At 38.6% G+C, this 12748-nt stretch overlaps 1 protein-coding gene across 5 annotated transcripts in view; it reads right to left on the bottom strand.

Annotated features, from left to right (window-relative positions):
* ZNF385B (zinc finger protein 385B) overlaps positions 1-12748 on the bottom strand; it is a 296219-nt gene that overhangs the window by 154334 nt on the left and 129137 nt on the right. Inside the window, exon 1 of one of the 5 annotated variants that reach the window (XM_045806240.2) lies at positions 1-5682. This exon is cut by the window's left edge and continues 22640 nt beyond it. The exons of the other annotated variants lie outside the window; for them this stretch is intronic. The gene's annotated coding sequence lies outside the window, so the exon portion shown is untranslated. Of the gene's footprint in view, positions 5683-12748 lie in introns of those variants that run through there. 5 annotated transcript variants of the gene reach the window in all.

The following is a 12748-nucleotide window of genomic DNA, read 5'->3' on the forward strand; positions in this document are numbered from 1 at the left end:
TCCCATCACATGACTGCCAGGTCCCTTTCTCCTCACCTTCCTCCCTTTACTTTTTTCCAAGGAAAAGAAATGGAGTATAACAGGTCTAGGGAAAGGGCAGCAAAGGAGCAGGGCTTCATGGAAGGTTTGGCTTCTCAGTTTCCCCTTTGGGATTGTGTTTTAGAGACAATGGATCACCTCCAATTCATATTCTCCACCTCACTTTTCAGGGCAACATGAACATTTAAGGATCACTTTGGAAATAAAACGATAACTACTATCTTCTTTAAGGCGACTGATGAAAATGTTAGGAAAACTTGATTCATAATAAATGTTACTCTCAACCTGACAAATTGATGAGAGTTTAGCTTCTCTGAATCTTAAACTATAAAATTATACATGAGAAAGACTGCAACTACTGAATTATTGGTATTTTTAGCTTCTCCACTGTCACACTAACAGGTAACTTTCTAGCTACAGGTTACACTTCATCAGTTGAGCCAACATCTGCTTATCAAAAATCTATGTGCTTGTTTCCTCTTAATACAAAATATGCTGAAATAAAATGAAAAAAGTATTATCATGTTCTGAGCATTTATGCAAATTAGTAAGGGCTCAAAGACACACAAGTAGGAATGAATCAGATCTCAAGATGTACAACTATTAATAAAGATGTAATACAACAGCCTATTTCCTGAACTTGTTCAGAATCATCACTACCAGATGCATCACCACTCTGACATCTTCCAGCCTAGCTTGGGCTGGTGTAAACAATAAGCTCATGGAGTTTTCTGGATTTATCTTCAAGTATATGCAGAAGAAATCTAGCTTTCTGCAACATATACTTTGTGGCATCTAATGACACTGGAAAATCCCTCAGAAAATCTTCCTAGAATAATTCAGAAAGGTACCAAAATTAAAAATAAACCTTTTTCCCCCCCTAAGTGTGGGCTAGAATGACTTGGGAGGGCATCCTCCCAGGAATGGTTATAAAAGTTATTTTGGTTCCCACTCTATATTTTAGAATCTTACAGAAGTTATTTGTGTTCTTGTTCTGCATTTTCAGAAACTTGCATCATTTTAAGCTACATATATAAGAATTTTTAATCACAACTAGTGGGGTAATCTTTCTATTTTCCCATTTGTACAACTGCCACATGGGCGTGTGGTCTGGCACAATTCTCTGTAACTGGCCTTGTCAACCAACGAGAGACAGAAAGAAGACTGGCCTGCACTCCGGAAGCACAGCAGCTGTAGCAAGGATTTGGTGGCTGGCAAAGCTCCTGGGGAAGAGAGGGGCATGACTACACAGCTGCTGCCTGCAAGGACACTACCATCATTATCAGGGCTTTTCTGGGAGACTTCAGGGGGCACAGACATGGGAAAATCCCACTTAGATTTGTTTGCAATTATTCTGTTTAAAATATAAGCACCAACAACAGAACAAAGTTGATGTCAAAACTTAAAGTGTTGACACTCAACACCAAAAAGTTGTGACGCACAAGGCTTCACTAGATCTCCAAACACAATGGTTCTGAATTTCATCTTTTAAACTGTAACTGAATGGGGCATCTGGATGGCTCAGTTGGTTGTGTCTGACTCTTGATTTGGGCTCAGGTCCTGATCTAAGGGTCGTGGGGTTGAGCCCTCCACTCGGTGTGGAGTCTATTTAGGATTCTCTCTCTCCCTCTCTCTCTGCCCCTCCCCCCAATAAATAAATAAAATCTTAAAATAAATAAACTGGAACTGAAAATTAAGTCTCATTAGGTAGCCTTTTCTAGGGTGCCCTGAAATTTTAGCTTTAAAAACCATCTAAGAACTCAAGAATATATGAGGGTTTGAAAGAAAAGTTTAGTGGGCAGTTGCCTGTTTGGGGGGACAAGGGGTGCCCGGAATCTGAGCCCCATGTCTCCCTGAGGAATTTGCATCTTTCTAGTTTTGGTGAGAGGAGAAGTCTATACCTCACCATAAGAGCCTATTATGGACTGAATATTTATGTCCCCCCCTCAAAAAACCCTATCTTCCAAAGTGATGGTATTAGCAGGTAAGGCATTGAGAAGTAATTAGGATTAGATGAGGTCATGAGGGTGGAATCCTCATGAACAGAAGAGAGCCCTTTTAAGGGTCACAGGAGAGCTTGCTTCCTCTCTCTGCTCTCTACCATGTGAGGATACAATGCGAAGACAGCAGTCTGCACCCAGAAGAGGTTTTTCACCAGAACCCTACATGCTTGCACCTTGATCTCAGACTTTTAGCCTCCACAACTGTGATAAAGAAATTTCTGTTGTTTATAAGCCACCCAGTCTGTGGTATTTCTGTTATAGCAGCCCGGAGAGATGAAGTTAGAGCATATAGATTAGGCTCAGCCCGTCAGAAATATCTCATCCCCCTTCTGAGCCTTCCACCCCTAAATCTTGAACTAGTGAGGTCAAAAGGCAGAACTGGAGAGAAGCCATTTTGGAGACAGTAGCAAGAATAGAGGTTACAGCCAATCTCCAGCAGCAGGTGGGGCAGCAATGTGTTCAGTGGTGGGATGCAGCTGCAGTGCCCAGTCACCAGCAGCTCTGCTCTTACCAGAGGGTAGAGTCCACGGCATGAAACTAAGCTCTGTTCTAGCTTCTTCCAGTGTCCTAAACCTGGTTCAGCAGCTTCTTGGTGATTCTCTAGGCTCCCCAGAACCTTTTCAACAAATTTCTGCTGCGAACAGCCAGTTAGTTTTGCGACTAGCACTAAAACCCCTGATTATTAAAAAATATAGTAAGAAAGTTTATTTCGCAAAAAACAGTTGTTTATTACCCCCTCCAACATTAGACCACTTCTATTTTCTACCCCCCCTTCTTTTTAAAGATTTACTTATTTATTTTAGAGAGAGAGAGAGCACGAGCACACACGCACGGGGTGGGGGGGAGGTTTGGGGAGGGGCAGAGAAAGGGGGAGAAAGAAACTTAAGCAGACTCCATGCTGAGCACAGAACCCAACCCAGGAGTCGATACCAAGACCCTGAGATCACCACCTGAGCTGAAACCAAGAGTCAGATGCTTGACCAACTGTGCCACCCAGGCCCCCCAACTTCTGTTTCCTTCTAAATGGGTTTTCACATGCAACCATATTTTATAATAGAATGACAGTTGTTTTTATGCTTTCCTAAAGATGAAATCTCCTTACATTTACTAGAACCAGCCCCAAGGATCTTCTCTTTCATCCTCTCTTCCTTGTTCTCCCACCTCTCATTTGTCACGGTAAATTAGGAGTAAAATGTATGCATTCATTCCTCTATACCTTCCGTTATCCCTCTCTTCAAGGTCCACCCTACTCTGAGGCCCCAGTGCATCTAGCCCTTTATCCGATCACCATCGCCTGTGTTTAATCACAGGCTTCTTACAGTGATTCGTCTCAGAGCCATCCAGATGCTCCCTTGTTATCCTCAATTCCGGGGCCCATTTCTCCTTCAGATAATGTCTCCTGTGGAGTTTCAAATTGTGGAAGTGCTTCCGCCACTGCTATATGAAGATAACTCATAAGTATTCGAGCATTCTAACAATTCTGTTTGGTGCCCCAAACACCAGGTGCTCTATCTTTCCAGTTCACTCGCAAATAGCTTGTCAATTTTTGTTCGAAAACTAGTAGGACTCCCTGACATATAGGAAGGTTGACAAAATAAGAGCGGTATGCCTAGAGTGAACAAAAGCTGGTGTTTAGCAGTGGTACAGAAAGAAAACAAAGCAAAGTACAGCAAAAATTATTCCCACACATTTCGAAACTGCTCTGGAATGATACTATGGATTCAAGCCTTTGAAACATCTGTCACAGAATAGCCTATCTTGGTGTGGAGGTGGAATGACTCATCAGACACGAACCTTGGTAAAGCTGCCAACTTCCAGCAAAGAATATTGACCCGATCTCCTAATCATAACTTTTCCTAAACCAGATGGATTTGTTTCCCACCAACAATCCTGAATGCCTATCCATCTAAGCCCTAGCCAGGGGATGTAATCTTAGACTCCTTGTCATCCAGTTTAAAAATCTCGTTGAGGTAGGTGATATTTGGGGGGTGATTGATTAAACAACTTCTTCTACGTGTTCTAAGTGATAGTTTAGAATAGGCAAAAGGTCACCTTGCTAGATCATAATTTTCTGTCTCCTTACAGATTTATTTTCACTGGGTTTTGTCAGAAAGCCTTCAGCCATCATGGGAGAGAAGAAGTAACAGAAAGAACAGAAATAAAATCCATTACCACAGTTTCTTCAGGAGTATGGTATGGATATTTTTGAATTTCAGACACTGATTGTCTCCCACATGAAACTTCATATGAGAAATGACTTTCAGTCATATTTCTCATGTATACAAGGAACCCTCTGCTTTTCCTGAGGGTCTCTCTTTCTTAATAGTAAGAATTATGTAACTGATATACATTCTCCTTTACTTTGACTACTGGGAAGCTTAGATGCAAGAATGAGGCTCAAAGGAAGAACTATGAAGAAACTTCATGCTTGATTGTTCATATTTTTCCCCTGATCTTACTTATCTTTATGATATATTTCCAAAGAATTTGGGAAGTGCAATGCTACTATTATTAATAACTGCTCAAACAATCAAAATTGTGAATGGAAACATTTCCAATTTGCCAACATAACCCTTACATTTATTCATGCCAGAATAAGGGTGTGTGTACATGTATATGATACATGTGTATGAAAGTCTTTTTAAATGTGCATATAGGGGCGCCTGGGCAGCGCAGTCGTTAAGCGTCTGCCTTCGGCTCAGGGCGTGATCCCGGCATTCCGGGATCGAGTCCCACATCGGGCTCCTCGGCTGGGAGCCTGCTTCTTCCTCTCCCTCTCCCCTGCTGTGTTCCCTCTCTCACTGGCTGTCTCTCTGTCACATAAATAAATAAAATCTTTAAATGTGCATATATATGTGTGTGTGTGTATATATATATATATATAATGGTTCTTTATTTATAATTCAGCCATTATTTTCTTCTTTATTCACATCATAAACAACAATAATACCTTTGTGGGAGATAGTATACAAATAAATATATAAATATATGAACAAATGTGGCCAAATAGTATATTAGGGTAAACTTTAGCTGTGATCACTACTAACAGTAAGGACTAATAACAGGATTATCATTACTACTAACAGTAATGGTAAGCACATACTACTGTATGTGGGAGGCACGTGATGGGTAAGAAATTAAGAAAGCACAGGTGAGCAGTTAAGAAAGCATAAGGCAAAACTTCTGCCCTCAAGTCTTGAAATCCGAGATGTTTGTGTATACGTAGGCAAGCCAAGTAGCCAGTGTCTGTCCTACTTAAGAAAGGAAGAAATTCAAACAGACAGAAGTTACATCTCCACATTTCTGTCCCCTCCAAAGTATAATCCCCCTCTCTCTGCTGTTCTCAGGGAGGCCTAGGAAGACTCATAATCCTCTCAAAATCCAGGATGCTTCTATTTAAAGCAATGTTTCAAGGAGATTTCTTAATCTAAATATCATTTAAATATATACAACAAAAGGGAGAGTTATTTTATTTTCAGGGACTTTTTTATTATATATTTTAAACCACTTTAGGGACGCCTGGGTGGGTCAGTCAGTTAAGCATCTGCCTTCGGCTCAGGTCATGATCCCAGGGTCCTGGGGTGGAGCCCTGCACTGGATTCCCTATTCCGTGGTAAGTCTGCTGCTTCTTCTCCCCATGTCCCTCCCATCCCCCACCCCCACCCCCTGCTCCTGCACTCTCTCTCAAATAAATAAATAAAAATCTTTCAAGAATGTTTAAAAAAATAAACACTTTAAAATTTTCAATTTTTTTACCCTGACTCAGTGAGAAATAAATTTTACTTCATAGTTTAGAATGCATACATACACACAACTAAAACATAAGTTTTACAAGACACTATTGATCCTATTTGTGACACATTATTTTTAACTTATTTTGTTCCATTTCATTTCTTAAAGCATTTTTATTATGACCCATTGAATTAAGATTGTAATAAATAGCATTGTTTAAGAAAATAGGCAGTTCAAATCTCCAAGGGGCAAATGTTTTAATTTTCTAAAGGAAACTATTTTTTTAAAGATCAAAGGAGATTGGGCCAACTTCAGATGGACGATGTAGCATACTGCTTCTTATCTCATTAAGTATTTGCTCAGAAATCCAAAATATGTAGAGTTGAGTCATGCAACTCTTCCCGAGAGGAGAAAATACATCCCCAAGTTGTATTCCCGGTAGGAACATATCAACCCACACACGTAAATCAAATTTCAAATGCCTCTAGTGTTAGTGTCTCCAGATTCTAAATATGGGCTTGACTTATAATTTCCTTTCTCTTTAGCCTTGGTTTTAATGAACTTAAAAGATATTTTTATATACACATATAATTCAATAATTCTGAAAACTGCATCATTATTGACTAATCAGTGATGACCTTAATCTAAGATTTCTATACATAAAAAGTAAATTGTTCAGGAAACAAAGGGAAAAAAACCCTTCTTTCATTAACTGATACCATGGTTAATCACCCAACTTAAAATAAAGAATTTGGAATGTACAATGCTACTATTATTAATAACTGCTCAAACAATCAAAATTGTGAATGGAAACATTTCCAATTTCCCAGCATAACCCTTAGGCTTATTCATGCCAGAAACATCTTAGCTGAGTTTTAACATTCCCTAGGAAAATATTAAGTAAGTTATAGGGTTTTTTTTTCTAACCACGTCAACTCTAAGATAACACTTAATTCTAACCGTGTATTTGCAGTGCCAGATCACATTGGACAGAAACCACTACCTTTAACAGATGGTTCTATTCTAGCCACAATCATATCATATTAACTTCCCAGCCTACCTATTAATATCCCACCAAATTAGAGCTTGGTGAGCTTCTGGCAGGTTTGTGACAGTCCCTAAAACCTGCAATTTTAAGTAATTATAGAAATTCTGGGCAGGAAGCCCTCTAAAAAGATGATCAGCTTCATTCCTTTCCTTTAAAAATTTGAGACCATCCCAAAGCCAGAGTTCTTCCTTCTATTTTAACTTGGAGAAAAGAAAGGATATTAGCATGAAGGATCACTCACTGTGAGACTGGAACCAGACTAGGCCTATTACACATATGATCTCATTTAAGCCTTATACCTTAATGTAGTGGGAATTACTATCTCCACTTACAGAGAGGAAAGTTAGGCTCAGAAAAACTAAGTAAGTTGATTAAGGACAGAGAGTGCATGTTAGAGGTGGGGTCTGACCAAGAATCTGTAGAAACTAACACTCCTCTGTCAGCTTTCTCAGTAGTGGGCTAGGGCTGGCCACACAGACTCGCAAGAGCTGGTGATGCACACCTCTTCCCAACTCCACATTTGGTGAGGTCACACCAATAGCTTGAAATCGGCCACAGTGGGAGTATTTAGGCCATGCCAACTGGCAAACACTACACATCAGGGCTTTCTTCCTCACAGTCAGATAGTCAGATAGTCATTTACCACCAGCACACTACCTAAAAAATATATATGACTGTTATAAAGATTTATTTATTTTAGAGAGAGAGAGAGTGAGAGAGTGTGCATGAGTGGGGGGAGGGGAAGAGGGAGAGACTCTTCAAGCAAACTCCCTGCTGAGCGTGGAGCCCAATGTGGGGCTTGATCCCAGGACCTATGAGATCACAACCTGAGCCAAAACCAAAAGTCAGATGCTTAACTGACTGAGCCACCCAGTCACCCCAACATTCATATTTAATATCTCACAAATGTCATGATTGGATGTTTCTATTAGTCAATTTATTTCATTTTCGAAAACAAATAATAATGAGAATATAGACATACTATCTCTCAGTATGTGCTTCCCGCATTTATTTTCTACATACTTTTGCCTACGTTAAGAAAACCTTCAGTTATCTGAAAGTAGTTACAATAATATAATAACTTTCCATGTCTTCATTATCCAGACTTACTAATTATCAAAATATCACCAACCTTATTTCATTTATACTCTCCAAACACTTTTTTCTCCCCAGCTTAATTTTCTTCCCAGCCAGATTATTTTTAAACAAATCTCAGATATTTTATCATTTTATTTGTAAATAATCAGTTTGCATTCTTAATAGATACTAAGCTCATTTTAAAACATTATAACACAACCATTATTATATTATTTTAAATTTTTATTAATTTATTAATTTTAATAATAATATTAATATTTTAATATATTAAAAAGATCAGTGATTCCTTAACATTATCCAATACCCCGTCTATATTCAGTTTTCCTTGATTGCCTCAAAGTCTTTTACAAAGGCTGCTTGGCTCAAATCAAGAACCAAAGTTCACATATTACACTTGAATAAAATGTCTCTTAAATATTAATTGATCTTGATCTGTTCACTAGCTTAATTTTTTAATAGTCTTACCACCTCCCCTCTTCCTTTTTTTTCTCGTATCATTTATTTGTGGAGGAAATTCAGTCATCTATCCTATAGAAGGTCTTAACTTTTGGATTTTGTTGACTGGATTCCATGGTATCAGATAACATGTTCCTCTTTCTTCTGTATTTCTTGAAAATTGATAGTTAAATGTAGGGGTTTGAACAAATTTAAGTTCTACTCTTTGGCAAGTATATTTCATGGATAGGATTATGTACCCACTACGTGTTCTCTCTCTCTCTCTCTCTCTCTTTTTTTTTTTTGGTAATTAATGGGTTTTGATGTTCCTACCCTAACCCATATCTTCTAAAGAGTCCTCACCAAATGGTCTGGGCAGCCATTGATGATCATTTCTTAGATTACTCCAAAAGGGTTTGCAAAATAATGATGGCTTAGTTTTTTCATTCCTTCTGCAATTATTGGCTGGAATTTTTTTTTACAAAGCAGACATTTTTCTTACCAACTCTTTGGTTAACCTGAATTACAGTTTGTCAGAAAAGGCAAGATAAATCTTCATTTCTTTCCCTTTATCAACCAAATTTTAGAATGAGTTTATGTCCTCATATCCTAGGATCAAGAAGGGTTTTGGTTTTTACTTTTTTGAATCATTATGCACCCATATGTTCATGGATCGGAAGAATAAACATAGTTAAAATGTCTATGCTACCCAGAGCAATCTACACTTTCAATGCCATCCCGATCAAAATACCAATGACATTTTTCAAAGAGCTGAAACAAACAATCCTAAAATTGTATGGAACCAGAAAAGACACCAAATCACGAAAGGAATGATGAAGAAGAAAAACAAAGCTGGGGGCATCACGTTGCCTGATTTCAAGCTATACTACAAAGCTGTGATCACCAAGACAGTATGCTACTGGCACAAAAAGAGACACATAGACCAATGGAACAGAATAGAGACTCCAGAAATGGACCCTCGGCTCTATGGTCAAGTAATCTTTGACAGAGCTGGAAAAAACATCCAGTGGAAAAAAGACAGTCTCTTCAATAAATGGTGCTGGGAAAATTGGACAGCTATATACAGAAGAATGAAACTTGACCACTCTCTCACACCATACACAAAGATAAACTCCAAATGGATGAAAGACCTCGATGTGAGACAGGAATCCATCAATATCATAGAGGAGAACATAGGCTGTAACCTCTTTGACATCGGCCAAAGCAACTTCTTTCATGACATGTCTCCAAAGGCAAGGGAAACAAAAGAAAAAATAAACTTTTGGGACTTCATCAAGATAAAAAGTTTCTGCACAGCAAAAGAAAGAGGCAACCCACAGAATGGGAGAAGATGTTTGCAAATGACACTACAGATAAAAGACTGATATCCAAGATCTATAAAGAACTTCTCAAACTCAATACATGAGAAACAAATAATCAAATCAAAAAATGGGCAGAAGATACGAACAGACAATTTTCCAATGAAGACATACAAATGGCTAACAGACACATGAAAAAATGTTCAAAATCATTAGCCATCAGGGAAATTCAAAACAAAACCACATTGAGATACCACCTTACGCCAGTTAGAATGGCAAAAATTGACAAGGCAAGAAACAACAATTGCTGGAGAGAATGTGGAGAAAGGGGAACCCTCTTATACTGTTGGTGGGAATGCAAATTGGTATGCCACTTTGGAAAACAGTGTGGAGGTCCCTCAAAAAGTTAAAAATAGAGCTACCCTATGATCCAGCAATTGCACTACTGGGTATTTACCCCAAAGATACAGACATAGTGAGGAGAAGGGCCATATGCACCCCAATGTTCATAGCAGAATTGTCCACAGTAGCTAAACTCTGGAAGGAGCAGGGATACCCTTCAACAGACGAATAGATAATGAAGATGTGGTCCATATATACAATGGACTATTACTCAGCCATCAGAAAGAACGATTACCCAACATTTGCAGCAACATAGATGGGACTGGAAGACATTATGCTAAGTGAAATAAGTCAAGCAGAGAAAGACAATTATCATATGGTTTCACTCATTTGTGGAACATAAGGAATAGCAGAGAGATCGGTAGGAGAAGGAAGGGAAGAACGAAAGGGGGGGTAAACAGAAGGGGGAATGAACCATGAGAGACTATGGACTCTGGGAAACAAACTGAGGGTTTCAGAGGGGAGGGGGTGGGGGATTGGGCTAGGCCGGTGATGGGTATTAAGGAGAACATGTATTGCATGGAGCACTGGGTGTTATACGCAAACAATGAATCATGGAACACTACATCAAAAACTAATGGTGTACTGTATGGTGACTAACATAATAAAAAATTTTTAAAAATTATGCATCCATAGGTTTTAACATATTTGATGTATTTCAATAAATTTCAGTTTCTTTTTATTCTTTCAAATTGGTTCCTGTTGGTTTCTGACATGACTCCAGTAGTTTTTGATAATTTCCTTGCTTTCTGGTATATTCCAAGCTCTTGTACATTTCCCGCCCCAGTACTGAAACAGACATTTTTTTCTGAGGAGCCTGATTTCTTGTCGTGGGAAATTGTTCTGTGCACTATCTAAACCAATTCTGTCTCAACTCATGAGAGATTCTCAACCAGAACACTCTCAGGACTCAGAGTACAGATGAAGTGCAAAGTACTGGCAGCTAGCATCTGAACTTCTATTTCTTATTGCAAAACCTGCCATCTTATTACAGGATCTGTCAGGTTAAATGTATACAATATAATCTTTACCATATCCTAACTCATCGTTGATTACCTCAAGCATATGAATGAGTGACTTCCTACAAGACTACACATAAATTTATTTATTAGTAGAGGATGGGGGCAGATCCAGGTTTTGTGGGACCTGAAATCTAAACAAATTGGAGGGGGCTCTCTTTTAGAAAATGAATATGAAATTACAAATATAACATTAAACAAGAAAGACAATATTTATTTAGTTGACAAAAAATACAAGTGTAAAAAGGCTAAAAAAATCACAAAAATCACAAAGTATGAAAAATAACATGTTTTTATTAAATTATTCCTACATTTTTTGGTTGTATGCTCTTTGATCACCTTTTCATATGATAATGATTTTATGATATCGTTCTATAGCGGGATCAGACAGATAATCCAGTCTTTCCTTTAGTGTGGCTGACCAGATTTTCTTTTAATTTTTGATAGTCAGAATGCATAAAAGCTTGTGACTTAACAGATGCACTCTTATCTGTAGCACTACTATGCTTTGTGCCTTACTCAGACATTTTAATAAATCCTATCTTAAGCAATTTCCATCAAAAGAGGGAAAAATAGGTGACATATTTATAACTGTACACACCAGTGTGTTTTCTAGTATAGTTTTGATAGGGGACAACTTGCACTGGGACTAAGGATCAATTAGAACTCAATCATCCAGTTACAAATTTAAATGCCTGGTGATTGAAGGAAATTTTCAACAGATTAGCTTTTGGTTCTGTCCATTTCTATCATTATTTCTCCTCCACTGACTATACACTTCCATGGCTGCCTGAAGAGCACATTAATAACACAACATAGCCTCTGGCCCCACTGGGTGAATCGGCCAAGTATGTGATAGGGCCTAGAAGCCATTCCTTTGCTGGGATGGCAGGCAATAACTTAATTATACACAAAAGCAACTGCACACCCTATACAGAACCAACTATACTCAAAAGAAATGTGTCTCCAACCCTTTGTCTTCCATGCACACAGCTACCTCTAATTCTGCTCAACTTGAGAAGTGAGACGGAGGGGAAGTTCTAGTGGAAGGAAACAGTGGTTCTAGCCAATTGTGGTTAAAATACCTTACTTAGCAAATATTACAAAGGCATACAACCACCTGGACACACGGTTTAGGCTCCTCTGTGGGCCTTGGGAGGCCCCATGCCAGTGAGGGACCCTGAAATGTAAACTTCACTGTAATTCCCTGTCTTGAGAGAATCATCATCTCACCACACAGTCTTTTCTTTCCCAATGGTTAATCAAAACATTTGAATCTTTCCGTCTGGAACCTTTTCCCAGTTCCTTGAACATTTATGGAGCATCCTTTGACTCTTTGGTCCCATCTTCATGTGACCCTAGTGCACACAGACAGAAGACTGTGCTTTTCACGTTTATCACACATTCTTCCCAAACTCTCCACGTGAAAGCACACGTATCATAATTTTGTGTCTTGAAAGCAATCCCCATGTGTAATGAAAGGGTAATGGTGTCAGATATCATTTTTCTCTTATCTGAACGCTTCACTGGTAGAATCGAGTTTATATGAATCTATAGTATATAAGAAGCTGTGTGTGGATTAAAAATACAGGACATCTATATAAATACCTCTAGCTACTCTTGGCAGTAACCCAAGAGTACTACAAGTAAACA

The sequence above is a fragment of the Ursus americanus genome, chromosome 1, assembly GCF_024610735.1.
Source record: "Ursus americanus isolate L20-20 chromosome 1, mUrsAme1.1.p, whole genome shotgun sequence".
Lineage (NCBI taxonomy): Eukaryota > Metazoa > Chordata > Mammalia > Carnivora > Ursidae > Ursus > Ursus americanus.